The sequence below is a fragment of the Martes martes genome, assembly GCF_963455335.1.
Source record: "Martes martes genome assembly, chromosome: 14".
Classification (NCBI taxonomy): Eukaryota; Metazoa; Chordata; class Mammalia; order Carnivora; family Mustelidae; genus Martes; species Martes martes.
Window position 1 is genome coordinate 88,573,990 of NC_137902.1, and position 26,854 is coordinate 88,600,843.

The 26,854-nt window shown below is 48.2% G+C and overlaps 1 pseudogene across 1 annotated transcript in view; it reads left to right on the forward strand.

Annotated features, from left to right (window-relative positions):
• Nucleotides 1-26,854, forward strand: part of LOC308355050 (contactin-associated protein-like 3) — a 141,381-nt pseudogene that overhangs the window by 96,905 nt on the left and 17,622 nt on the right. The window contains exons 11-14 of the transcript in view: nucleotides 1,845-1,951; nucleotides 6,018-6,137; nucleotides 18,216-18,416; nucleotides 21,623-21,779. The product of the transcript in view is annotated as a contactin-associated protein-like 3 (transcript). The remainder of the gene's footprint in view (nucleotides 1-1,844; nucleotides 1,952-6,017; nucleotides 6,138-18,215; nucleotides 18,417-21,622; nucleotides 21,780-26,854) is intronic.

Consider the following 26,854-nt stretch of genomic DNA (forward strand, 5'->3'; position numbering starts at 1 on the left):
CCGTTGTGTGTTTATATACCACATCTTCCTTGTCCACCCATCTGTTATGACTACTCAGGTGGCTTCCTTGTCTTGACTGTTGTAAATAATGCTTGCAATAAACATAGGGTGCCTGTATCCTTTTGAATTCATGGTTTTGTTTTTCTTGGATAAATACCCAGAAGTGGAATTACTGGATCATATGTCATTTCTATTCTTACTTTTTTGGGGAACTTCCATACTGTTTCCGGAGTTGATGCACCAGTTTACAATCCCAACAACAGTGCACAAGACTTCCCTTTTCACCACATTCTCCCTAACACTTGCTACTTCCTGTCTTTTTGATACTAACCATCCTGAGCAGAGTGAGATGAGATCTCATCGTGGTTCTGATCTGCCTTTCCCTGATGATGAGTCAAGAGCATCTTTTCACGGGTCTGTTGGCCATCGGATGGGCTTTTGGAAAAACATCTGTCCAGATTCAGTGCTCATTTTTTAATTTATTTGTTTTTCTGATGTTGTGTTATACTCATTCTTTATATATTTTGGTTATTAAGCTCTTATCAGATATATCATTTGCAAATATCCTCTCACATTCGAAAGGTTGCTTTTTTGTTTGTTGATGGGACAAAACTTTCTTAGTTTGATGTAGTCCCAATAGTTTATTTTTGCTTTTGTTGCCCTTGCCTGAGGAGGCATATCTAGAAAAATATTGCTAAGGCTGATGGGCAAGGGTTTACTGCTTATGTTTGCTTCTAGGAATTCTATGGTTTCAGGTCTCACATTTAGGCCTTTAATACATCTTGAGTTTATTTTTGTGTGTGGTGTAACAAAGTGGTCCAGTTCCATTCTTTTGCGTGTGGCCGTCCATTTTTCCCAACATTCATTGAAGAGACTGTCTTTTCACCATTGTATGTTCTCGCCTCCTTTGCCATAGATTAATTAACTATACGACCGTGGGTCTATTTCTGCACTCTCACTTCTGTGCCATGGATCTCTGTGTCTGTTTTCATGCCAGTACCATACTGTTTTGGTTACTGTAGCTTGGTGGTATAGTTTGAAATCTAGAATTATACCTCTAGCTTTGTTCTTCTTTCTCAAGATTGTTTTGACTATTCATGGTCTTTTGTTGTTCCATATAAATTTTAGGATTTTTTTTGTTCTAGTTCTGTGGAAAGTACTATTGGCCTTTTGATAGGGACTGCATTCAATAGGTAGATTGCTTTGGGCAGTAGGACGTTTTAACAATACTAATTCTTCCAATCCATGAGCGTAGCATGTCTTTCTGTCGGTTTGTGTCATCTCTGGTTCCTCTCATCAATTTATTATAGTTTTCCAGGTACAGGTCTTTCACCCCCAAACACTTTTCTGGCCCCCGATGTCTCAGTTTGCTAATGCCCCATTCGTCAGAGCAGGTCCCATGCCCAACCCAGGTCGAAGAAGGCCAAGCCTCTCGGTGGGGAGGATCTGCAGGTCCCACTGGGAGGACATGGAGGCCGGGAGGGGAACAGGTGCGGCTGGCCGCCTTTGGCCTTTGCTAGCACTTGGTCTCTCAGATCATGGGTGAAACCAATCTTGCCTTATTTGTGAAAAAGCAAACACATTTTTTTTTGATAGAATGCAATGTGTAAAAAATTGATCTGCTGCCAATCTAGAACAATTGGTAGCATCTAGTGGGTTTCTTATCTGTGGTGGGTACTGCATTAGGAAACCTTCTTGACAGACCCAGCAGGTTTTGTCCATGGTCTCGTTTTTCCCCCGGAGGCCCTGTCGTTACCATGTTTCACTGTAGCAGGTTAGCGCTAAGACACGCATTTTCTCCTGACCGAACGTGGGGATCAGCCGGTGTATCTGTTCTCTTGCAGGTGTTTGCCCAGCTACTGTGAACACGGGGGCGAATGTTCCCAGTCCTGGGACACCTTTGACTGTGACTGTGCACGCACTGGCTACACGGGCGCGACCTGCCATTCCCGTAAGCCTCACACCTCGTCCCAATTTCCGTGCGGTTCCTTTCCCTTTCCGTGACGTGGTGTATGTGTCTGTATCTGTGCAACCGTGAGGTGGAAAACAACAAAACCAGCAGGTATTTTAGAGACTAATTTGTGTCTGGTTTGGTTATTTATTTATTTTAGAGGTGGGGAGGGGCCGGGGGAGAGGGAGAGAGAGAATCCCAGCCCTGTATGGAGCCCGACATGAGACTCGATCTCATGACCCTGAGATCATGACCTGAGTTGAAATCAGGAGTCGGACGTTTAACTAACTGAACCACCCAGGTGCCCTTGTCTGGGTTATTTTTAACCAATTTTATTTCCTAGTGATGTTACGACAGCTTACGGAAATCCATAGTATCACATAGGATAGGAAAAAGTAAAATAAAATAGGAGGCAAAGGAAGATAAGTATAGGAAGATAAAATGTAACAAAAAGTGAAAAAACAAGCTCCCCTCCCCCCAATACAAAAAGCAATCTAGATGGCGTGGTGGTGTTACTTGTTCTGTTCCTTGGGTTGGACCCAACTTTGGTTCTCAAATCCTGTCTGGCAAAGTAAAGAGGACAAAGTACTGATGGTCAGTATTTATAAAATCACACGGGGAGAGACTCTGGAGGAGCACAGGATGGGAAATACCATGGGGGGTTTCTAGATGTCAGCCAGAAGCCAGGCAAACGTTCAGGTCCCTTTGCAATCTTGGTGCTTTTTGATGACGGTGGTGGTTTACACAGTGGGGACTTACTGCATGCCTGTGGGACCCTCACTCTGTCTAGTTCTGCACGTTTCAACTCCTTTAACCCTCAGAACTGCCCTGGAAGGTAAGTACTTTATTTTCCACACTGTGCGCTTGAGGAAAGACAGAGGTCATCTTCTTTGACCGTGGTAGCACCGCTGCCAGCGAGGGCTCTCGACCACCTCTCCATCCCATTTCTTCCACTTCGAATGGAAGGTGAACACGGGGGAATTATTTTCTCAATTTCACAGCTAAGCACACTTTATGGACCCCTAATTCATTGCCACTAGAAGCTCACGACAGAGCCCCGAGATCCTCACTGCTTTCTAATTACTAGCTTTTGTTGTCTATGTTTTTATTCTACTTTTTCCTTTTTTTGTGTATCAGTGACATCTCTTTTTTAAAAAATTTATATATTTTTATTCCAATTCCATTCATTAACATGTAGTGTATTATTAGTTTCAGAGGGAGAGGCCAGTGATTCATCCGTCTTCTGTAACACCCAGTGCCCATGCCATCCCATGCCCTCCTTAAAGCCCATCACCCAGTGACCCATCCCCCCACCCCTTCCCCTCCAGCAACCCTTGTTTGTTTTCATGAGGATCTCTTATGGTTTGTCTCCCTCTCTGATTCCATCTTATTTTATATTTCCCTCCCTTCCCTTATGCTCTTCTGTTTTGTTTCTTAAATTCCAATTTTGAGTGAGATCACATGACGGTTGTCTATCTCTGATTGACTGACTTCACTGAGCACAATACCCTCTAGTTCCATCCATGTTGTTGCACATGGCAAGGTGTCCTCCGTTCTGATGGCTGAGTAACATTCCATTGTATTTTCACACCACGTCTTCTTTGTCCATCCGTCTGTCAGTGGACGTCTGGGCTCTTTACCTGGTTTGGCTACGGTGGGCATTGCTGCTATAAACATTGGGGTGCACATGCCCCTTTGGATTATGACATTTGTATCTTCCAGGCAAACACCCAGTAGTGGAATTTCCGGGTCACAGGGCAGCTCTATTTTCACCTTTTTGAGGAACCTCCGTACTGTTTTCCAGAGTGGCTGCCACCATTTCTGAGTCCCTTCTTTTGTAGCATGTCTTCCGTCTCTGGGCCTTTAGAGAGACAGCATGACATGAAAATTCACCAAGCAAAGCATGGATTGTCCCGTATCCAACCTTAAGTGAACTGAACCCCGGGGAAGCAGGCATCAGGGCTGGGGTGAGGAGGCCCGGTCACCGAGCAAAGCATGGATGGTCCCGTATCCAACCTGAAGTGAACTGAACCCCGGGGAAGCAGGCATCAGGGCTGGGGTGAGGAGGCCCGGTCCCCAGCCCAGGGGTTCTGCAGAGGAGCCCGGAGGCTCTGCAGACAAAGGGAGGTCACTCCCCCCCCCCAAATCCCATAAGTTCAACCAGAGCAATTTACCTGCATCTCTGTTTACTATTACGGTGCCAGATAAGAACTTGCCGAGGCGACTGTCTGGAAGGGGCTGGGCATCTGGGCAGTCTGAGGCTGGGTAACTGGTCTAGAGGTTCAGCTGGGAATGGGGTGGCCTCCTACCTACAGTCTCTGCCCATCACATCGAGCAAGGTGTCCTGCACAGACTTAATGACTAAGGCACCGTTGCTAAAGCATTACCGGTAACTCTGATTCAAACATTCAAACAGCTCTGAGTGAAAAAGTCCCAAGTGTCATAAAAAACGGTCTTTCACTCGTGCCTCCATCATTTGACTTGGTCGAACGACTGAACTGACTTTACTGTGGTCCTCTGTCTACCGAAGTGAAGGTGGGAGAGTTCCAGAGCCGCAGGAAGGGATCAGAGACGATGAGATTTGGGTGTCAGGGTCCAGCGAATGTGTCTGCATTCACACGTACAGCAGGTGTCTTCCTAGTGTTTCCTTCTCTGCCTCTGGTCCGAGGCAGGCCCAGCCCCAACCCAAACGTAACCACCATTAGCACTTTGCGTCTGCCCCACTGGACACTCTCCTAGGCAGTTACGAGCATATTTATGTATTTGCAGAAACACAAACATGAGTGGGCAAACTGCCCGCATGTCTGGGAAAGCAATCCGTGTTGTCTCCGTGGCCATGAGAGTGGATGGCGGTGCTAGGTGTGGGACAGATGGGGGCCAATCTAATCTGACACACTGACACTCAGCCATAATTTATAAAAGAATGTCATGTTTTGCAAAATCCTTGGGAAGGCAGACATGACTTTGATCTTCTTCTTCTGTGAGAAAGGAGAAAATCCCTCTGCCCTGGCTGCCCTGCCTCCCGTTCTCCCGGATTCTCTTCACTCTTCAAAAGAGGCAGACTTTTAAAAAGTAGATAATTCAGTGAGCTTAGAATGGTGTCTGTTCTCCACCCACACTCGCCCCCTCTGTCCCTGCTAGGATCACTCCGCTCTGTGGCTCTGGCCTGGCCACTTGCGGGTCTGTGTCAATGTTAGTCACTTGCCTTGTGATAGCAAAACATTTATTGCATGTATAAAAAATTCAACTAAGGGGGCGCCTGGGTGGCTCAGTGGGTTAAAGCCTCTGCCTTCGGCTCAGGTCATGATCTCAGGGTCCTGGGATCGAGCCCCATGTCAGGCTCTCTGCTCAGCAGGGAGCCTGCTTCCCTTCCTCTCTCTCTGCCTGCCTCTCTCCTTACTTGTGATCTCGGTCTGTCAAGTAAATAAATTAAAAAAAATTCAACTAAGAATCGGGATATGTTGAAATTACTGAGAGATATTTCATGTGTGTGTGTATATATATATATATATATATATATATATATTATTTCAATTTGCTTGAATAATCATTTGTGAAGCATCTCAGGAAATTTCCTTTTAAAACACACATTATAAGTGGAGTGAAGGAGAGTTGCTGATTTATAAAACTCCTCTGGAAAGTAATGCATTGCACAAGTAGATCGTTTTAAGTAAACAGAGGATGTAATTACTGAATAATTTAATACATCAACGTGGTTATTAGATAATAACAGATCACTTAGGGAGATAAAGCCATTGCACTTCCAAGGCTTAGATATCATGGGGCAGAATAGGAGATAGCGGGAGGCCAGTTACTGTGGTTTTGGAATGAATCTTGTTGCTAGAGCTGGCAGGGTTCATATACAAACGGTGATAACCTCTTAAAATCTTTCGCTCCAAGTTTCAGGGTCTTCATGCTGCCTGACTGGCACAGGGCAACACTCCCCTGGAGAAACCGTCCCACAGAGCAAGGCAGAACGAGTATCACTGGGGAAAGCATCCCATCACTAAGGACAGGGAGGGATCCGTCCCACTGCAGCCCTGTCTGAGACCCCTGTCCTTTGCAGCTCTGTTCGAGCAGTCCTGTGACACCCACAGGCACAGAGGGGACTCCTCAGGGTTCTACTATATCGATTCAGACGGAAGTGGCCCGCTGGGACCTGCTCTTGTGTACTGCAATATGACAGGTACGCTAATGATACGCTTTATTGTGCCCGTTAAGCTCGTGTGATTGGTTGCTGTGTGCAAAACCACAAGGTTTAGCTCTGTCGAGGAACGTGTGTGTTCCTGTGTAACTATGCATAAGCAGTATTTCATTTTCCCTAGAAACCCAGTTATACATGGTGGATGGATACAGGTGTGTCGTAGGCAAGTCCTGCAAAGGATCAGTGCATGTACCGTGGTGAATGACAGCTACCTGTGTACTGATGCAACTTCGGATGCCTCCTTTAACCTGTGTGTGTGTGTGTGTGTGTGTGTGTGTGTGTGTGTGTGTGTGTGTGTGTCGGTGGCCACATCTTCTCTTCTGTGCTCATGTCACATTTCACTAGCAGAAACAACCCTCCTTTACAAACTTCCCATGCTACTCTAGCGACGTGGACCTGGTGGGGACTTCGGCAACCTTAGAGTGTGACCTTGCAAAGTCTGAGACACTGGTCAGAAAAGAGTCAGCTGTAAATGGTTCTCAGGTAACCCTAATCGGGTTATAATTTGCTTTCTTTGCTCTGGCTATATGTCACCCCGATAGGGTTGCAATTTCTAGATGGAAGGAGTCATTTATGGGGGAATTGACAATGGCGGTTCGTGACAAGCTGGAAGTTCTGCTGTGGTTTCTACACCTACTCTCACTCCATACACAAAATCTGAGCACTTTGGTGATGGTGAATCTAGTGTTGATCTGAATTGGATCAGTTATATCTTCCAGCCCCAAAACTATCCCCAACTTTGCATTGGATGGATGTATGACTGTTGGGGGCCTTGGGGCAAGCATCTTATCATAGAAACTGACCAAAACACTGCAACGGGATAAGAGGCAAATATATTGACTTACTTTACCGGAAGGTATGTGCAGTGTTAAGTATGTAAGGATCTTTCTACATATCCTGGGCTCCAGCGGTTGTAACAGGCCTTCAACTTACTCAATTTCTGCTTTGTTTTCATGGCTCAAGTGAATGCCAAGAACAGAGAAAGCTAAATAAAGATGCTGGCATCCCAGTAATACATTCTAATTTTATCAATCACATGTCTAATTACCACAGAAGTCTAGGACCTATTAAAGATTTTCATATATTTTGTCCTATAAGCAAAGTTCCTTTTACACTGAAAAATTTTGAGATCTGGAGAAAAGTGAAAATGATCCCAGCTGGCACATTGCAAAGGTGAGTAAGTTTTCAATGACTGAAGTTGTTTTCTTGATAATTAACTGCTGGCAGGGTTGGTAAGGCTGAGGTCACCTTTATTAAAAAAAAAAAAAAAAAAGACATTTGCTGCCAAAAGGCGTGACAGGCAGCTAACTGCCTGATTGTCTGCAGTGTACGGTTACAATAAAAGAAAAATAGTTTAACACGCAGGTGGACACGTGGTCCAGGCTTCCCCAGGAAGCTTTCGTCGTGCATATTTATAAAGTGCCTTTGGAATGTGCCGCTGGCTCATAGACACTTGTTTTAATACGAATTTCCTAACATCACTGACGTGTTTTGATGGTCTGTCATTGCTGCTGCCTTTTCAGAGCGAGCCCACTAGCAGAGGGAAGAGTAGTTATGGTCAAAGTGCGAAGAGAAAGCAAGAACAGAGCTCAGGTTTTGATTCTGGGTAACACGAGAAACTATCTGATGACATATAAGCCAGGGTTTTGTTTGTTTTTTATCCTCGAGGCAAGAAGGAGCCTCTAGGGGCGACTGGGTGGCTCAGTGGGTTACGCCTCTGCCTTCAGCTCGGGTCATGATCTCAGGGTCCTGGGATCGAGCCCCGCATCGGGCTCTCTGCCCAGCAGGGAGTCTGCTTCCCCCTCTCTCTCTGTCTGCTGCTCTGCCTACTTGTGATCTCTGTCTGTCAAATAAATAAATAAAATCTTTAAAAAAAAAAAAAGAAGGAGCCTTTAATAGGTAAAATCTCTTGGCCAATGTATATGAGAAGAAGGCCTCACCGACTGTCTCCTGAGGATGCGAATCACTTTCCTCCCAGGCATGACTCGAAGGAATGTCCAAGTAATGCCCCACACTGAGGAGTTGAAAAAACAGTGCCTCCCAACATGGAGCTCCTGTGTCCTCAGTACCCGCCCTGCGCTGGGCACGGCGGTAACTGCAGCAGGGAGCGGAGGAGAACACTCCCCACCCCCTGTATGCGGTGCGCAGGTCTGTGCGCAGAACCAGAGCCCTGAGAGCTGCTGCTGGAGCAGGTGGCTGGTGCGCAGGGGCAGGTGCCGTGACGCTGACTAAGGTGGGGGCGGGCGCACAGACCGTGGATGGGGGAAGGGTCACAATTTTAAATAGACCCATCCAGGAATGCACTCAGTTTGACAGTTAGGTTTGCTTCCAGAAAACCCGAGCAAGCCTCCAAGCAGAGGGAGTGCTCCCGGGATCCTAATCTGTTGGACAGATGTGGGGGGAGGAGGACCCGAGGGGGACCCTCGAGTCACACTGCTGGAAAGTGACAGGTCCAGGACTCCCACTGGCAGAGTAGTTGGGGCCTTTGGCCACCAGGCTGTGCCCGGCAGGAGCAAGGAGACCCGTTAGTGGGGATGGGGCAGAGCAGGGGGGAATGGAGGAGGGGAGGGAGTCGGGGCCGAATCCATGGACCGAATGTGGCTGGAGGAAGACAGGCATCTGGAACGTCTTCCATGTTTGCATCCGAGCCCTGGAAGGACGGTGCAGGTATTAGCAGCAGGGAAGAGGCGGGTCTGCAGAGGAGAGCAGCATTCCCGCAGTGACTACGTGAGGTTGCGTTTCCAGCTGTGCGACTAGTTAGTGGGGACCTGTTGGTCATAAAAACAAGTGCAATGTGTCATCTGAAAGCGTGCTGGGTAGTTAGAATCTCCTCGGCACTATGAACTTCTAAAAACACATTTTGGAGAGTGACTTTACACATTAATTGAACAGACCAGCAGGATCCCCTTTGCTTTGGGGTGGCTGGTGGATGCTGTCCAGCATCCCACAGCAACATGGGCCGTCTCTGGGTCCCCACACCCTTGTCCACTGTCCACAGAAGGGCAGCTCTGCTCTCAGCGGGATCGGGTTCTGCGGCAGCATCCCAGGAAAAGCTGTGTTTTTATGAAGCTCCCTGAGAAATTCGGAGGTACATACAGATTCAGAAGCCATGGCCACGGGGCTTGGATCTTTGGTTTCGTTGGCACAGCCTGCCCTGTGTCCACCAAAATTAAAATGGAAAGAGGGCAAAGGGCATCACAGAAGGGAGAAATAGAGCCGATGCAGCTGTAAAATTCGGTGCCACTGTTCATTTCTCGGTCCAGGCCACGGCTCCGTTGCTCCATTTGTAAAATTGGCTGTGGTGGAGTTTAATGAGCATCCGCGAGGGCAGCAGAGTGGCTCACGTGCGTTCAGATAATACTGAAGGCATGGATTCTGTAAGTTAAACATCTTCCAAACTCTCTAACTTAATCTTGGAAAGTCTTAGAGCTTTAAAGCGTGCATGTGCGTGTCTGTGTGTGTAGGAATTCGTGAACGTTAGGGGTCATGATTTAATGATTGATATTGCTATATGTTTTTATTATCAGATAACACTTAACAACCATGTACGCCTTCATATTGCTTTGCAAATGACCAAGCAAAGTACAGATCATTGTATCACAAGGCCTTTTGGGTAATTAGGTTTTTAGAAAAGTTTCTAGCTGCCTTTCATAAAAGAAAACCCCTGAGGTTGGTATATTCTTATTCTATGTGATGAATAAATGGCATGAAGTTCCATGAGTTAGGGTTGAGCTGGAGCATGGAACACGCACACGTGCACACACACGCACGCACACATCCTGCTTTGTTAGAAATACTGTGGAGAGGATTTCCAAATAATGGTAAATGCCCAGGTTTTTTATGAAACTCAAAGCCATAAGGAAAGCGTCATGCTAAAGACAGAGAAATGCAGAGCCAACTCAAAGACGACAAATATTTCCAGAAGCTACACTGCGAAGTTTTTAATCAAAAGTTTAAAACAATCCAAGGTGATCCAGGAAGGAACCAGAATTACAGTCCCATGAGGTCCCCCAACAGACCTCGTTGTGACTGTGGAAGAACTAAGATCCTGGCCTTCTTCTCCCGGGAGGGAAATATTTCCGCTGCAAGGCCACCTTCTCCGTGAAGCTACCAGGCCCGTGGACAATTAAGCATTCTTTAATTATTATAAACAAATACTCACACTTGGAGAAACATGCAAAACACAAAATTCTAAAGCAATGGCTACAAGTATATACTTGGTAACAGCCTTCCAAACTCATGCCAGAATATACTCTGAATATACTCCGTATAAATTTTAGCATCTTTAGAATAAAAGCAACCAAAACAAAAAATAAACTATTTTGAAGGGACTGTTTATGCAATTTGTTAACAGATCGATCCCCTTCCTATGCAGAAGAGACAGAATCTAACTTCATTGATGCCAGGATGAGAAACGTGAGCTCGATGGCTCTGCCCGCGGGGACAGCGGGGCCGTCTGTGCCCCCGGGAACCCCCCGCAGTGGTCCTCTGATGTGTTCCTAGTCGTGCTCCAAACACTGGTCCCCAGACACGGCACCGCAGGAACATTTGTCTCAGGGAGGAGATGGCATGAAGGCAGAGCTATGACTCCGCATCAGATTCATAAGAGTCGGCATGGGCTCGAGGAACACGTCGAGTGCACGGCTCCACACCTGCCTGCTGCCCCGCTCAGATCCTGATTCATCGACTCAGCGTGTCCGTGACCCAGCACTTACCATGGACTCTGCCATGCTTGTGCTGACCGAGCCACCGTGTTTCTTAAACAGCCTCCTTCTTCCCATGACAGAAATGGCGAGTGGCCTCCAGCCGGCGTCGTGGCAGGACGGAGGGCGGCCAGTCAGCTGCTTTACATACTCTCCCATCAATTTCAAAAGGAAATTCTCTGCGGAACGGACACCTGTCAGGGCACCCTGCTGTGCTTTTTATGTCCGTGGATTGGTGTGGATTTTCTGTTTCTTTTGCCTCTGTCTTCCTGCAACAGCTTCTGTCTCAGCCCAGTCAACACCTCCCTCTCTGGTCAGATGTCCGATTCAGGCGTTTGGTCGCCCGTCCTCACCCCTGACCGCTGTGCCGCGGGCTTCCAGGGGCCACACCGCGTTTGAGTAAGAAGAGGAATGAACGTCTCTCGTTGACCTTCAGACGAGGGAGGGGGACAGATGGAATTCAGCTCACTGAACATACTATGACTATTATAGGTTGCATTTGCTATTTTAAATATAGGCATACCTCATTTTATTGCATTTTGCTTTACTGAGCTTGGATTCAGATCAAAGGGATTTGCTTTTTTTTTTCTTTTTTGAAACAAATTGTAGGTTTGTGGCAGCCCGGCGTGAAACAAGTCTACCAGCCCCATTTTCCAACAGCACCTGCTCACTTGGCATCTCTGTGGCACATTTTGGTGACGCTCACAGTATTTCTAACTTTTTTGTTGCCATCATATTTGTTATGATGATCTGTGACCAGTGATCTTTACTATTGGGGTTGTTTCCAGGCGCCATGAACTATGTGCATCCAAGACCGTGAACTTCATTGGTAAATGGCTCTACCGACTGGCCATTTCCTCACATAGGCCCCTCTCTGTCCTTGGGCTCGCTACTGCCAAGACACAGCAGTACTGAATTTAAGCCAACTCACAGCCCTACCGTAGTCTCTGCATGTTCACCAGAAGGGAGAAGCTGCTTGCCTCCCACTGTCAACAAAGGCTGGACACGATGAAAGCTCAGTGAGGAAGGCGTGTTGAAAGCGGAGGCCCCTGATGCCGGTTAGCCGAGTGGTGAACCAAAGGAAAAGCTCCTGAAGGAAATTAAAAGTGCTGCCTCGGTGAACACACGAATGAGAGGAAAGTGACACCGCTTTATCGCTGATACAGAGAACGTTTTAGTGGATAAGAGGCCCAACCAGCCACGACCTTCTCCTCAGCCAAAGCGGGAGGCCCCGGCTCTCTCCGGTTCTGTGCAGGCAGAGAGAGGGGAGGACGCGGCAGGAGCGAAGCCTGAAACGAGCAGAGATCCGTGCTTGAGGTTTAAGGAAGGAGGCCGCGTCCGTGGCACGGAAGTGCAAGGTGAAGTGGCACGCTGCCGTAGGAGCTGCAGCGAGTGACCGGGAGATCCAGGAGATCCGGAAGATCCGGAAGATCCGGAAGATGGCGATCGTTCCCGAAGGCGGCTGCCCTGACCAGCAGATTTTCAGGGTGGACGCGAGAGCCTCCCACGGGAAGAAGGTGCCATCGAGGACTTCCCAGCTAGACAGGAGGAGTCCGTGCTGCCTTCAGTGCTTCCACGGACAGGCTCATCGTCTGGTCGGGGCCAGCGCGACGGGTGACTTTTAACGTGCAGCAGGTGCTGATTTATCATTTCTCCAATCCTAGGGCCCTTAGGAATCACGGCAAGTCTCCTCTGCCTGTCCTCTGTGAATGGAACAGCGGAACCTAGAGGACAGGACGTCTGTTCACAGCATGGTGTACTGCGTGTTTTAAGACCATTGTTGAGACCCGCTAAGGAAAAAAAGGAAAAAGATTCCTTTCACATTATCATCACTTACCGACTGTGCACCCAATTGCCCCAGAGCTCTGATGGAGTCGGACAGCAAGATTTATGTTGTCTTCATGTCTGGTAACACAACATCCAGTCTGCAGCCCATGGATCAAGCGGTCATTTCAACTGGCAGGTCATCGTCATTAAGAAATAACATTTCCTAAGGCTGTAGCTGCCCTGGATAGTGATTCCTCGGATGGATCTGGGCAAGGTCAATTGAAAACCTTCTGGGAAGGATTCACCATCCTAGATACCATGGAGAACATTCATGATTCATTGGGAGAGATCAACAGGTCACCATAACTAGGAATTTGGAAGAAGTAGATTCCAGTCTTCAGGGATGACTTTGAGGGGCTCAGGATTTCAGAGGGAGAGGTCACTGCGGGAGTGGTGCAGACAGCAAGAGAGCCAGAATCAGAAGTGGAGCCTGAGGACGGGACGCACCCGCTGCAGGATACAGCTTGGACGGATGAAGAGTTGCTGCTGACGAATGAGCAGAGAAAGTGGTTTGTGGAGGTGGGATCTACTCCCAGTGAAGGCGGTTGAAAGAACAAAGTGTTTAGAATATTGCATCAGCTTTGTTGACAGTTTGGAAGAAATTCTACTGCAGGTAAAAAGCGAACCGATGGCATCCCATGCTATAGAGATGTCACTCAGGAGAGGAGGAGTCAGTCGTGCTGCAGATGTCACCGTTGTCTTCTTTTCAGAAGTGGCCACGGCCGCCCTGACCTTCGGCACTGCCACCCTGATCAGTCAGCAGTGCCAACAGCAAGGCAAGTCTCTCCAGCAGCAAAGATCGCGGCTCGCCGAGAGCGCCCACGATGGCTGGCATCCGTTCAGCAAGAGGCATTCTTCCATCCAAGTACTAACCAGGCCCGACCCTGCTTAGCTTCCGAGATCAGACGAGATCGGGTGTGTTCAGGGTGGTATGGCCGTAGACAGCAAGAGGCATTCTTGATCGAGGTATGTACGTTTGTTAGGCATCATGTCATCACACACTTCATACTGACTCCAGGAGGGCGGAGAGGTGAGCTGTACATGCAGTGGAAACCGAAACGTTCTTCTGACTCGCTGTCTTGCGGTATACATGTTATTCAGGTGGTCTGGACCGGGGCCTGCATATCTCTGGGGTATCTCTGGTGCCTGTAGATAGGGACACTTGCTGGGAATTTGTAAAAAATAAAATAAAATAAAACAAAATAAAAAGTCTCTGCATGTGGGTTGGAGAGTCTCCTTCATGAACACATGCACAGCCGCTGCGGAATATATTTTTCTCTGCTTAGGAAGAGTTGTGATTCCATTGTTCTCTGCTTTGCCCTTGAAAACTGAGACAGACAGTAAGCATGGCATCATCATGTCACGTGTGGCAGGTTTTGCTCGAAAATAGCATCTCTTCCAGAAGATTCTATAATGTTGAAATGTTAGAATTTGTAAGGAAAAAAAAAAGAGAGAAAATATGTTCCTTGATGATAGTCATGCACCACGACCCTGCATCTCTTTTCTATGGGCTTTTGCCTGGTAGGAACCCTTCCTGCGCCCACGGAGGGGACGTCATTCTGGCTGATCTCCTGCAGCTTCTAAAGGGAGTTCCCAAAGTAGGCGCGCCCAGCATGCGTGGGGACACACGACTTCCGGACCAGGTCCTGTCCCTGCTCCCAAGGGAGTGGAAAGATGCGTGTTTTGGGAAAGTTCGTCCTCCCGCTCTCATCAGCACGGCCCTGCCTGTGGATGGACGGGAAGATGGTCTCGACAAGCAGTGAGAGCCCAGCCCTCAGATGGTGGCTCGGCCAGCACTGTGCCTGGTTAACGGCCTTTGAAGATGGCCAGAACCATGGTTTTCAGTCTTTTGATGTCACCTGGTTCGGTCTCCCCATTTACCAAATTTGGCATCAAAGGCTTAGAGAATTTTTTGATGATTCCAAGAGCACCAGTTAGGGCCTGTATTCTCCCATTGACCGTGACACAGTGCTCCGTCTGTGTCTAATTTTGTAAGTGTCTACACAAGGTTCTCTCCGAGGAAACTGCTCTGCTCTCCTGCTGTGCGATGGGCTGAAATGCAGGGGGAGACCCTAATGACATTCCACGGTACTGACACGTGGGAGGTTCCAGGGGCGGGGCCCTGTGTCCCTCCACGTTAAACAGCAGGTGTCCACACGAATGACTGAGCAGACACATAAGGCTACACTTAGTGTGACCTGTTAAGTGACAAGATGACCCTCTGAAACTCCAGGAGAAGAAGACCGTGAGGTAGCTACACTTCTTGGAGTATCTAGTTGTGTCTCAGAGCGTTGTCTTGTGTGGAAAATATTAAAGTGAATCATGCAAAGCTCAAGGCCTCCAGACTGTGACAAGAATGGCTGCCCTTGTAGGGGCCCTAATGCAAGTATTGATCCGGAGGGACCCAAAGGGGTGGGGCTGAGACAGGGCGGCCTCTGGGCCTCTCCCAGGACCCAGGGGCTGCCTGCCGCAAGGAGCCGTCCCTCTCCTTGGTGAAATACAAGCGTCCAATCCTCCTGGGCTCTGGCACATGGACAACACGGCAAGGCCAGTGCCTCCTAGGTCTAGCGCAGGGGCAGATCAGAGCCGCCGATTGTCTTCCTCTGGCCCCCACTGGACGTTCACAGCAGCTGCTGGGCCCTCCCAGCCCTGCGTGCACATAGGTGCCCATCAGAGCCTGTGATCTGGTTCTATTTTCCCAGGAGTGTGTTTTCCTTTGAAATCCAGGATAAGACCCAGGGGCATGAGGCACTCTGGAAAGGTCACGGGCCTCAGCGCTCTTTGAGAACTTGAGCACCTCAGAAAGCCTGGTGGCCACACTGTGTGGTGCCGTGGCCCCGTCTCCTGGAGTTGGGTGAGTGGGTGCTCCCGGGCTCCCATCCCTGTTCTGTGCAGCAGGAGGATTGGGCCGTGAGGCAGATGGGAGCCGCCCGCTGTGGTGTTTCCCTCCGGATCGTGGTGCTGCCGAGTCCTGAGAAGGGTTGGGGCTGTCCGGCCCAGAACACAGGGTTCACGTCATCTTGTGACTGCAGGGACGCCTGCTAGTCTCCCCTTCCCTCTGCCGTCCTGCATCACTGTGAGTGCCCGTCCTCCACTGGGTCCTTCTCCTGCACGTGGAGGGCAATGGGTCCCGTCGCCTCGCGTGTCGCCTGCCTCCTCGTCTTTGAGCTCGAGCACCCGCTTCCCATCAGAAGAGATGCTGGCAGCTGGCTTCCCTTCCGAAGACCTGGTGTTGGACCCAGCTTGGGCTTCATTTCAGGCTTCTGTCAGAAAGGGGATTCTTGCCTTCCCGTTCCTGGAGATCAATGTCCATCTCATGAGGGACAGACCGACCCCCTAGGCAGGCATCAGGGTTTTTGTGATCAAGTCTTTTTTCTTCTTTTCCCTTGGGGAGATGAAAACGAGCATAGCAGACCCACCGAGGGGCCACATTTCCCCGACCGTGGAAAATACACATCCGTTTCCTTTTTCCCATTCAACCACCTGCTTCCCCTTAAAAGATGCCTTGTATAGTTCAGAGATACAATCCACAGTGTACCAAGTGTTGCAGGTTGCCAAGTGGATATAATTTGGCAAAATAAAAAGAGAAACTAGGGGTATCATAAGATATGGTGAGTCAGTGTTATTTTTTATATCCTGCTTATCAAACCAAAGCATCACGTTAATGTAGGTTGGTTTGCCCAAGCAAACGGTGGGCCAGGAGCCCTGGTTAGCCTCCCTGCTCGTGGGCAGACGAGAGGCTCCACTGAGCTGGAGAACGTGATGTGATGGGGCCTCATTCAACAGTTCAAAAGTCCTGCTTGAAATTTTCCCCATGACAGTTAATTTCCTCCAATCTCGTTTGTGCTCGGTATATGGTGCGTAACAACCAAGTGTCTTTCCATCATGCTGGTCCCTTCAGTTCCCTGGTCTGTCTCCTCGTCCTCGAGAGCTTCCGTCACGCTGCCTCTCCAGGGTGCCTTCCCACTACAGTCGGAAACCTATGAAAATCCCACGTTGTGCCACATCGAGGAAACATAACAAGCCCTCGCTGGGGCCTTACAAGTGATATTTCTAGAAAGGACAAGCATTGACATTTCTCTTTTTTTCAAAAGGAAGCTTTGAGATTATGTTCACACTTTCCCTTCTCTCCACTCAAGAATCTCTGATTACACTGTAACATGCACGACCATGAGTCCATCACATGGCCACCAGCCTGCGGGAGCCCCTCAGGCACAGCGTTTCTCTTTGTGCCATAAACCATGGACATAAATGACCCTTCGGCATTAGAACCCACGAATCCCCGAGCCCAGCCCCTGGCTTCTCCTTCGGCACTCTCACCCCCTTTCGTCTGGTGGAAGAAACCCTGACCGTGAATGTGAGTAGGTAATTGCAAAAAATAACACCAGGTCCATTTAAGAAATTTTCCAGGAAAATGTTGAAATATAAAATGTCTGGTGAAAACATGATTAAAGGGGGGGAGAAAAACCTGTGGGATTCAAATTGCTATAGGAACGCTCAGAGCCCCTTAAATGAATTTGATTTTTTAACCTTGATTAACCTTAAAAAATCGATTTGATTTTTTAACCTTGTTTAGGTCTTAGCCATTAAAAGTAATAAGAACAAACCTCACGTGACTGTTTCCAGCCCCTATAATTTGGAAATATGTCGACCGATCATGTCTGTACCAGATGCGTGTTCCAGAGGATGTTTTATGTGATTTGATGTTATAAGTGAAGTTGGGTTAGGACAACATGAAGCCAGCCTTTTGGCCCCTGAACCATGGCCCTTTTACACTGTGGGAGGACCTAGATTTGGGGGGAAGGTAGAAGAAAGGGAGATCTTTCTCTTCTGTTTGAAACAGCGTGGAGGGCTCATCCATTGTTTCAAAATCTCTTTTAAAACTATGGGTGATCAGTGGAGCAGAAACAGGTCAGGATTCACCAGCAGACATGAGTGAGTCGTGCTCCTGGCAGGAATGGGTCTATCAGCGACTCCAGCGGGCGCTCGTTTGGGGCTGGGCACTGAGTGAGATGCTGACACACGGTCAGTCCATTTTTGTGAAAAATACTGATTTCCTATCGTTTTGCATGATCATGTGAGCTGCTCATTCCCCCCATGGGTCTCTTATGCATTTCTTTGATTACCAGAGGAAAAAATGCTGAGTCCAGTGGAGAGTAATATGTGTATTAACATAAGGGCACATACACACACAGTGAAAACTTAGCTTCTTCTTACAGTAATGGAAAGGCATAAATTAAGGGACAAAACGTTTTACTTATAACTTTGAATATTATAACACAGAGTTTTAAGAATTGGCCCCCTGACGATGTTGGCTGCATTCAGGGTAAGACGAATTCTAATAAAGAGAGTCCCCGTTCCTAACAGTTTAACCGTGTCCCTTATGCTGACTCCAACGCCAAAGAGACCTGATAGCTACAAACAATAAAACCCTAATTCAGATAAAAGAGGCTTCCGACTCTCACATTATGTTTAACTGCTCCAACCTAGTCACAGTCGCTGTCTCCCTCCCAACCCTGTTTCTGCCCAGAGGACACCACCTGGATCTCGGTACAGCACAATGGCTCCCAGCTGGCCAAGGTCAAAAGCTCGAATGGAGGAAGCCCCCAGCCCGTGTTTTTCAAGTACGCAGCCAGCCCGGACCAGCTCCAAGCCATCACGGACGGTGCGGACGACTGCCGGCAGGAGCTGGTCCTGCACTGCAAGAAGTCGAGGCTTTCAGCTGGCCGCGGTGAGTCGTGGGAGTCCCTCGCCATCGCGGGCTGCCGTGCCCACCGGTGGCAGGGGCCTGACCCAGGTGCCATGTCGCGATCGGGACGTTACAGAGATGCTTCCTCGGAGCGGAGAGCGGGGTCCGTATGTGTGGCCCCTCGCTCAAAGCGGAGAGCGAGCTGGGAAGTCTCTTCCCAGACTCAAGTGGGCGACGGATCGACGAAAGCCTCCTCACGAGGTCATCGGAACGCTCAGGGCTCAGCCACCATGAAGGGCGGCCACGCCTCCGAAATGTTTGGTCTTAGACAGATGGGGGACAGCACGCGGGGCTCAGTTATCTGGAGGCGATTATCCTGAGAGATTCTTCATCATGGGCTGAGTGTGATTAGTCTCTCGGTCATCATTAATAGGGAGCCGTGTCGGTGTTACGCAGCTCCTCTCACGCAGCACCCCGGCTAGTGGCTTTTCATAGCGCTTCTATTCTTGAAAATTTTACTTTTGGTTTCGTATGTTCTTCCTTTGAAATGCCTCATTTTGTCAGAACGGTAGTCAGGGTCCTCTAAGCTCAGGGTCTGCACCTGCCGCTCAGCAGCCCGGGGGTTCCTCTCCCCAAGACTTTCGTGCTCAGACACTGACCTCGCCGGGACCGAACTGCACAACGTCGATGAAAGGCATGAAGCAAACGCTGTTCCTTGGCCTCGCTCCAGCATGTGGAATGCGTGGTTAGTCCTGGGGGATTAGTGCTCCTTGCGACTGGGTTCCTGCCAAACAGATGAGCCAGCTAAACCGGGTCGCTCCCAGGACGGAGAAAGCAGCCCCCGGGGGAGGAACTCAGGGCGGCTTGGGCTGCTGGAGCAGGGAAAGAGGCGAAGCAGAGCGGTGTAGACGCCAGCCGCTAGCAGGGCCGGCAAGCAAACCCCCTTGAATCTGGGAGCAAACTCTGCGCGCTGGCGTGTGGTCTGTGCCACAGCCTGGACACGCGGCCCAGGTCAGTAAAGAATCCCCACACGGAGGGCGGGCCTCTCCCTACCTGATTCGCAAGTGATTCCTCGGCTGTGCTCCCTCCCACAGCGGTAAATAACGCAGCCATGGCCGCCACCAAACCGAGGCTTTAACTGGGGTTGGGGTGGAGACGGAATGAGGGACTTGTTAACTACACAGGCTGGAGGCTGCCCTTCCGTGGGCTGCTGCTGGAGAACTCGCACAAACCTCCTTCAGACGGGCGCAGTCCAGCCCGTGAGCCCAGTGGCCCTTCATTACGGCACAGGCGAGGCCTAAACACTGTCGCCTGAGACACCTGAAAAGGGTCGCACTGGTTCACGGTGGTCATCCACGGACATGAATGGGCGCAAGGAGCCTTCCCCGGGAGCCCTCAGTGGAAGGTTATATGGTGGGAAACCACCCTAGGTGGCTGTCGGGAGCTTAAGAGTGTCATGGAGCGGACTGGGAACGGGAATGTCAGTCAGAATCGAGTTTTCCCCCCAAGAATTCCCCTGTGTTCAAATCCTCAGTTGTTACCAGCTCACCGGGGTTTATCGTGAGAGGAGAGAAGGCGGGGGCCTGGCTCCTGTGGTTTTCCGGGAGGGCTGCTGGGGAGCCGTGGGCTTCAGCTCTTGTTAGGGTCCCGCGGCCTTTGCCTGCAGCAGCTGGTAGGTCTCTATGCTGCAGGTGTCAGGGGCTGCGGTTCTGGGGGCCTAAGAGGGAGCTCAAGGGCGGCAAGTGCTGATTCCAGGAGACTGTTCGGTCTCCGTGCCGTGGGCGTGAAGGTCCCTGAGGATGGCCCTTGTGGCCGGAGCGGAGCACAGCCAGCCAGGGGCTCAGGTGCCGGAGGTGGGGGGAGCCCTGTTCCCTTCCCTTCAGCCTCTTCTTCCTCTTTGCATTGTTCTTAATGATCCTTTTGCACGTTCTCTGGATTGCTCCAAGAAAGCTTGAATGGAGCCCAATGCATTCTGTACCTTGAACAACACTTGCTGGTTCTTGCTTGATAGAGGAAATGAGAGAATCGGGTGTGAGCAAACATCCGTGGGCAACGATGTCTTTGCTCCTCCGTCTATGGAAAGGATGTTGAATAATCCCATGTTTAAAATGGTGTTTTAAAAAGTGTCTGTTGAGTGGAAAAGATCTTCCACCCCCTACAGATAAGTTTCAACACACTGAGGGGAAAAAACAAACGTTGCAGACATTGATTTCTTGGCGCACATCTCACCCAGCGGGCCTGCGGTGGGCGGTCATGAGTGCGGCCCGTGTGCGCCCGCTGGGAGGCTGTGGGCAGCAGGTGAAGGCTCGTCGCACAGGGGACCATAACGAGCGGTGGCGGCTGTAAGTTAGGGAGAAGGTGGGACGTGTTCCAGATTCCCGGTGGGGGCCGGGTGGGGACAACCTGAGGGTCTGAGGGAGGGAGCACGCTGAAATGGACAGGTGTCTTCGCAGGCGGCTGATGGAGGTCACTTCCGTTTCTCCTGCTCTGACTCTGTTTATGAGGCACTGCTCCCCTCCACCCTCCCGAGGGCCCTCCTTCCCTGTCATCCTCACCCTGCATGTCTGTCCTGGGGCCTCAGCAGAGGACACAGCCCAGAAGAGCTGAGGGGGCCTCTGGCCCTGTTGGAGCATTTGAGCATTGAGCTAGACTGGCCTCAGTTGTCCAGAGCCCAGGACCCGCCTCGGGCACGAGGGAGGCTTATCAGGCCATGTCTGTGGTTTCCAGATACAAAGCCAACGTGTCAGTACGAGAAACTCGTTCCTCCAGCACACTTGGAAGACATGACGGGAGAGTACCGGTCTTTTCATCCCATAGATAAGAAATCCATATTTTGTCCCATATTACATCTTCCAATGGCATTTTAGGCTCTCGAACAGCTTTTGGATGCAGTGTACAAATTACTCTGGTTTTCATTCATTCCTTTTTTTTTTAAATGACAGTTCTTTCAATGTTTTGTCCAAATAAATGATGTCATTGGAGTCCTCAGGAGAAATGTGTAGATATCATGCCTGAATGAGTTAGGGACGACTTGCTCATTTTCTAATAAAAGTAAAACATATGGTGAGAATGTACATCTAGATGTGGAAATGTTTCTTAAACCTTTGGAAGTCCTCCTTGAAAGGACCCTGTTGTGGAGTTAACCTCTGCTCATCTGTGTTTTAGACAGAGGGGAGTAAAGGACTATGCTGGGGAGGCAGGCAGTGGGGGGCAAAGTAGGTGTCACTTTTCTCATACTTGTCTTTCAGATGGAACCCTCGTGAGCTGGTGGGTTGGAAGAACCAATGAAACACACACTTACTGGGGAGGTTCTCTGCCTGGTGCTCAAAAGTGTGCTTGTGGATTACAGGGGAACTGCCTTGATTCTCAACGTCACTGCAACTGTGACGCTGCCCGGGATGAATGGTGATTTCCATATAATTTCCCTGTGCAAACTGTAATTTCGTGTTGCTTAAACTGTGTAAGTTAGGCAGACATTGGACAAGACAGTTGTATAAAGAGAACAGATTAAAGTATTCCCCAGCCAGTTCGAGGTGTAAGCTTTGATGTGTACAGTGTAATTAGTCTGAGGATGGAGGCGTTAAGGTAGCTATTTCTGTTTACCTGTGAGTAACTAATCATGTCCATTTTTATTTTTTTCCTAATAAGATAGGAATACCAGATTAATGTTTCCCATTCACTGAAAGTACCATTATCAGAGTTCCTACGGTTAAGTTTAACCCGATAGATACGATGACAGCCCCGTGGCCGACCCCGGCATGCTTGCTCACCTCCCTCGCTGCCAGCTGCATTTTTAAATGGCCTCATAGGGGAAATCAAACAGGGTCTAGGGTGCATAAAAGGGGATTATGGGACACAAACCTTGCCCTGTCGCTGGAGGTCTCAGAAGGCTTCTAAACCCAGAGAGAAGGTGGAAAGGGACCGACCTTCCAGCTAACCCCCCAGGTAGCAAGAAATAACTCCCTGAAAACACACGTCCCCAGACCTGCCCTCACACAGATCCGGAGTTCAAATTTACATGGTCCTTGGATTAAGTTAGTGTGGCCACAGGTCAGCAGTACCGATGGCTCATCATAGAAGTATGTGACATTCTTGCTAGAGGCCCGCCCTCCCCAAGGATTCCCACAGATAAAAATGCCACCAAACATGAGCTCACAATCAGGGCTATGCAGCCCCAGGGGACAGAAGTGGGAGGCAGAAGAAACCACGGAGTAAATGGATGCCTAAAAATCCCAGATCACGGATACCTTAAGAACATCAAATAAAATAAATGCGTGAGCTGTTGGAAAAACAAGGTCTGGGACTGATTGAGAAAGCAACCAGGTACTATTGACAAAGGTGATCGTGACTTACAAAAGAACCGAGTGAAGGTTTAGAAACGAAAATATTCTCACTGAAATTTAAGACTTGTCAAATCAGATACTGGACATGTGGGATCAGAACACTGGAAACAACGGAAAATGAGTGTAGATAAGTGGCAGGGACTCTAGCCCAGAGAGACAGGCGTGGGAGGAAGGAAAGCGGGGACAGGGAGGGGAGAACTGGGGTCAGAGTCAAGTTTCAACAGAGGAGACTGGCAATAATTAAGGGCCAAAATAGCCAAGAAGTGGCCAGACTTGAAAAAATACTAGGATACCAGGCAGGATAAATAAGAGTAAATCCACCTGTAGAAGCATCATGCCGAAATCAAGGAAGATTAAAGAGAATGTGAAAGGGAGTGGAGGTGACCAGAAGGTGTCAAAGCAAGGACTGTCGGAGCCAGACAAGACCCCCTCTGTGGACCCAGCAAAGCCTGCAGGTGCCGGCACTCCCCTCGCCGTGTAGCATTAAGTACCGTAACTGTCCAGTTCCAAGTGTGTCCCCAGCCAAGATACAGGGACACCCAGACAGACAGACACAGAAGAAATACACCACCAGCCGACTCCAGAAGACGAAGTTTCAAGAATGGTTTTTAAAATGAAAGCGGGTGATCTGGTAAGGAGAGTCCCAGACGCTAGAAGAAACATCGAGGAAAGAAATGTGTAAACTCAGAGGGTAACAGAAACACAAGAGGCAAATACGGGACACCGGTCATGTGTCAGGCATGTACCCTACAGAAACAGGAGGGAGCGGTTCTGTCCAGGAAACAAAATGATTGTGATCGACAGAGGACTGCAGCCAGGGTTAGAAATAAGAACATGACTGAACTTAGAAACTTGTTCTGTGGAAGTTTGTCAGCACTAAACGGCTCATAGCGCATTGAGATTTCCAGTGTAAGCACTGAAGGATAGAAACGGTGTAAAACTCAAGTCCAAAGAGGGAAGGAAGGAAAAACAGGATTTTAAGAACAGTCAATTCAAAAGAAGGTAGGAAATAAAAGTTACAAAGGAAGAGGAAACAACGAGCAACAAAATAACGTAATATGAGTAATGAGGCACAATAAATGTGACAAAAATAGTCATTTAAATGCAGATAGGTCATTTTGAATTAAAAATAAGTATATCTTGTTTGTACACCTAGAAATATTGAAAGCAAAATCCTAAAACAAGTTACCAAGCAAATGTGCAAAGAAGTAATTTAAGTTTATAAGTCTTTTTTTTTAAGATTTTATTTATTTGACAGGGAGAAAGGGTGCCTATGCCCATAAGTGGGGGGAAAGGCAGAGGGAGAGGCAGACTCCCTGCTGAGAGGGGAGCCCAGTGACTTGGGGCTCATCAGAGGACCCTGATATCATGCATGACCTGAGCCAAAGTCAGATTTTAACCATCTGAGCCACCCAGGCGCCCCCAAATTTTGAAGTCTTAATATAGAATGATTAGTATCACCATATCATGATGCTTTTTAATTTCACCAAAAAACCCCTAATAATCCTAAACTCGTATGTTTCTAACAAAAATGACTCAAAATGTATATAAAAAATAAATGCCTGAATTGAAAGAAGGAATATACAAATCAACCATTGTAAGGAGAGGTTTAGACATACATCTGTTAGCAACTGGCAAATCATGTGGATGACAATTATTAAGGATATGGAATATTTTTATATGAAATCAACGGCTTGATTTGGTAGGCCCTGAAAATTACAGAATATATAATTTTCTCAAGCGCACATGGCACATTTTTGCAAAATGATTTTCTTAATGTTTCATAAAGCAAAACCCCCAAAATTTTACAGTAGTTGTTATGGTACGGACAATTTCTCTGATTACAGGACATTGAGGTTAGAAATGAATAGCAAAGGGATGAAAGTATAGGCGGCATTTCAAAGCCACAAATGATTAGAAACAAGGAAATGAAGATGACATTTTTCATAGGAAATATGGTTGCCTACCAGGAAAACCCAAGAGGATAGACAGAAATATTATTGAAATTAATGAGAATTTAGTAGGGCTACCCACTGAATCTTAGAATAACTGAATTCCTACAAAGAGCTTATTACTGTAAGAAAATATCATGAAAACCACTTACAAAATCAGCATGAAGACTGTAGATCCTGCAATAAAGATAACAGAAATATGCAGAACTTTTATGTTTTCTTATGAGATTGTAAGAAGATGTATCTAAATGGAGATATCACACGACTGCCATGAGTGGGAAAAATCAGTATTTTCTTGGTTCCATTTAATTCCAACACCAGTCGTTTGCTGAGTGTTTGGGACGGTGACGTGCTGGGAAGATGTGCGTGGGAAAGCAGTGGTCAGTGGTGGTTCTGAAGGTCGAAGCAAGGACGGGAGACTGGTCCCCCAGGACTTGGAGTGTCAGGGGACCGCAGGCTCTGAACCAAGGGCATTTGCCGACGGGATGAGCGAAGGGAACAGCACAGCCCGAGAGCGAGCCCGGGAGCTTTCAAAACAGGGAGCTCTGGGCGGCGATGGTTCCGTGGTCCCCAGTCTCGCTTTCTCCGGACCAATTAGGAAACGTGAAAGCCGACCCGGTGTTTGTTCCCTGCGGCCTTTCCCAGAACTCAGGGGTCGCGGTGGCTGTGTTGCACCTGCCAAAAAGTGTTCTGCGAAACACCAGCAGAAGAAGCATCTCTGGAGCGCTGGGAACTGAAGACCAAGAGGAAGGGGCCTTGGCAGTCCCGTCACTGCGGGCGCGAAACCTGTCGTGAGCATCGTCATGCCCAGAGAGCAACACTCCCAACCTTCGGGGAAAAGAGAGAAACATGGAGAGGCAAGAAAAAACCTGAGATAGAACTAAATTCGGCAATTTCAAATGAGTCTGGGGACCCTGGCAGTGAATCTCGTCCTACATGAAGCGTGGACATGTGGGAATGACCTGTGCTGAGAGAGAATTCTCAGTTCTGAGTTGTTTAAAATTTCCTCAGGTTCAGGAATTTACTTTGCAAACAACAGAATGAAAAAATAACGTATTATAATATCTGCCTTAACACACACAATTACCCATTATGATTTTCCTTAGGTTTTTTTGCAGGGCTCTCTGTGCTTTGTCATTGCTAAAAACAATTAAAGTGTAGCTTTTCACTACATTATAAATGTAGCTTTTAAATGGTTCTTTAAAATTCAGTTACTCAATGAATAACTAATGCCCTTGCATGTTCCCTCTAGATGCTCTACCAAAATAGCAATGACAGGAATGAAAATGCTTATTTGTAACATTTCCTGGTACTTAACACCAGGAATGAATTTTGCTGTGTTAGCCCCACGTTTATAACAAGCGTTTTTTCAGACTGACTCCCCCCGCAATCCATGCCACCCTCTGGCTTGTGACCGACCACCTGTACCGGTCCCAACAAAGCCAGGTGTTCCGTGTTTGGGACGACCTGCCTGTGTGCTTCCAAGCACAGAAATCACAGGGCCTTACCCAGATAAAGCCCTGGGATTTTGTTCCATCTGATTTTTGGAAACAATCTGACTCCAAAAAAATTGTTTCTGAACTTTCAGGATATTAGTTCAAAGTTTTGATATCTTGCTAATATTCACCAGCAGTCCCTTTGTAACATTTTTAAAGCAAAATAAAAATGCTAATAATTTTAAACTTCCTACCTCGAAAGAATATTTTTGATGCCTCAACAGAATTGGAATGATTAACTATTAAGTGATGCAGGGTCTTTTTGAAGCAAAGCGATTGGGCTGAACCATCCGAAATTGCTGGTTGTTTTGACTTGCAAAAACGTCAGTTTCCGACACTTCCGTTTGTGTACATCGGAGCGAGTGGGGCTTTATAACCGTCCGAAACTGAAACTTCCTAGGCTCTACACAGATGCAGGGCACCTGAAGGATACATTAGACAAACTATTTTCTGTTCTAAACCCAAAGCACATACGTAATTGAAGCAGGACGTAAGAACATGAGCAGCTCACAGGTGCGGAAGAATCTCCTTTCTTCGCCCAGAGGGGTGGCTGGTGGCACAGCTTCCTCCCAGGACCCCTGGCTCGAGTCTGGTGTTTGTTACATTGGAACCATAGATGTTCAGTCCCAAATATTCACTTACGTGATTTTATTGTATTACAATTATATTTTCACAATTGTTTATAATAT